Raw genomic sequence first — 2,687 nt, 5'->3', positions numbered from 1 at the left:
ACCCCATCCTAAGCAAAAAAAAATTCCAGTTAAAAAAAAAAACAAACAAAAACAAAAAAAAAAAAAACCAAAAAAAACCTAAAAAAAAGCCAGTTCATATGTTTAAAAGAGAAAAAAGCAGCAGCAAGTAATCCTCAGTAAAGCCTGCCAGCAAGCGTTGCCAAGAGATGCACTGACATTTCAGAATGAGTAGGGCATTTACTCACACACTTTTCTTTTTCCTTTTTATTTCTTAATTCTCCAACAAACATGCCCATTCTCCAAAAACATTCATGACAACTGTTTTACACTACAGGAGTTCTATGATATGGTACAAGTTCTTACTTTAAGACCTGCTGAAGAAAATCATTAATTATTTGTATACCAGTTCTTAAATGCTAAATACATGATGTCAATTGAGAGTAACACAAGTATCTAGGATATGTATTTGTCTATGGCTCATTTAATCACTGCTCGTACAGCAGAGAATTGGAATGGTTGAGGAGTAAGGAGGGAAAAAAAAAAAAATAGAAAAGAAAAAACGACCCAGCATCTCCAGTTCCTTCAAGAATCTAACAAAAGAGAAAGAATTTTGAATCAGGCTCAGGAGAAAAATCAGCATCTTCCTACCCTGCAATCATTACTTTTGAAAAGTTCCTGTTGGTTTAACAGCTTAAAAATGAAGTCTTAATGGAGGCCTCAGGAAATCTGATTGCCAGCAGCTAGTACATCGCCAAAGTATGCAGTGTTAAAATCCCTAGAGAACTGAAGGTACCAACTGAAAGAATCAAGTTGAAATAGAGGCCAAAAAACTAGCTAACAGTGCAAACACTAAAGATGAACAAGAAAATGTAATACCTCAGGACAATGTATGTATACTATTTACTTTTCAGGAAATACTAGGAAGAAACCTACTGTCTAACAACAATGGAAAAGGGAGACAAACTTCGTTGAAACACAGATTGGTATGTCAGAGCTAAAGCTAGAAACGACAGCTAGTGACTGACATAAGCCTACACAGAGTAGTAAGTTTCCTGGTTTACTCACTTGTATTAACTGTTCGTTTATATTAACCTACCTCTTTCATGAGTCTTTCCAAGAAATTAACTTCATTACTGACAATTAAGAAAGTTATCAGACTGCTTCTAAATTAAAACATTTAGAATATTAAGACAGAATTAAACTTACATGCCTGAACACACAAGCAAGATGCAGGCATTAGTACAATACACATAGCTTATGCCAAATCCTTGAGATAAAGCCATTCTTAAAAAATTCTGAAGGGGTACAGATGAAGTGCATGAACCACCCTGACCACAGCCAATGTTTCAGATTGATTTATTTCTGAATAATAAAAAACACTTTGGTTACCTAGAAAAGTCCTTAAGATTTGATCTTCTAGATGACTGCATATAGCAACTGAACCCTGAAAAAGGTTCTCTCTGTGACAGGAGAATTCATCTGCTTTGGAAAACAGCAATTTCAGACTATCAAGCTCCCAGAAACATATGTAAATCATTTATGAATTAAGCCCTATGAAATAAAAAAAAAAAAAAATAAAACCCCCAAAGCTTTGGGGGGTGGTGGGAGAATCATAGTTGTTCCAAGTGATATCTAACAGTTACAAGAGACACCTAATTTTGTTACTGGTTTTAGTGCAAAATGTTGCAGACCTGTAATGGAAACTGATTTTTAAGTGCTTCTCTCTAGATTGGCATACTCACTGAACTGATACACAAAGATGCAAGGAAAAAAAAATGAGCCATAGCATTGAAATGCTACAGCCTGGCCAAAAATATGAGTAACCAGATATACAACACCAGAGGTCACAGCATCCACCAACAGCACTGCTCATGCAAGCCATTAAAAAACAGTAATAAAAGAAGTTCTACAAAGAGGCACTAAGCCAGCATCATCCCAAGAGAGAAAGAACTTAACACATTTTTTCAGTTACCTTGCCAATAACTTCCCCACTGTATCCAACCCCCCAAACGTTAAAATCTGGAAGAGATAGAATGATTCTATAGCAACCAGCTGCTGAGATATTTTTCAAACAGAATGAACTGAATACAATTGCCAAATACTTTCCCAACAAATTTAGCCTATTCCTAGTGGGAGGAAAAAAGTATGTGCGCTGCTGCAATTCAAGAGATGGTACAAATCTGAGGTCAATACAACACTAGGGCAATTTAAAAGAAATCAGAAAACCAGAAACAGGCCAATAGATAGCTACACAAATTGTAGGTACCCAAGCTGCCATTACTCTGCAAGAACAGACATATCGCTGAAGAATCCTCTCCTCTGGAGCAGCACTTCCATAAGACTTTTTTCTACACTGGTTACTCTTCACTGTATCACCAGCAGGCCAACTGCACTAATACTCCCATGTCCCCTGTAAGACTCTATTAGGAAATCTTCCGGAGATTTAAAACAGTCACATGAACATGCCAACTCCACAGTGGCAGCCTCACACATGTAATTTGAGTTCTCTACACACTCAAAACAAAGCAGTCGTTTGGTTGTCTGTGTTTAGATACACCTGCTCCTGCTATAACTCTCCTGAGGTGCATATCCATAAAAATGGTTCAACCTCCCTACTGCATGCCTAAAAGCACATCAGCCAAAGCATTTTTCTCAGAAAAAAAAAAAAAAAAAAAAAGAGTGAGAGACCACGAGAATTCCAGAGCATGGTTTCCTTTAGCTCACAT

Source organism: Nestor notabilis, unplaced genomic scaffold (assembly GCF_000696875.1).
Source record: "Nestor notabilis isolate BGI_N333 unplaced genomic scaffold, ASM69687v1 scaffold9635, whole genome shotgun sequence".
Classification (NCBI taxonomy): Eukaryota; Metazoa; Chordata; class Aves; order Psittaciformes; family Psittacidae; genus Nestor; species Nestor notabilis.
Note: the sequence above shows the minus strand (reverse complement) of the source record.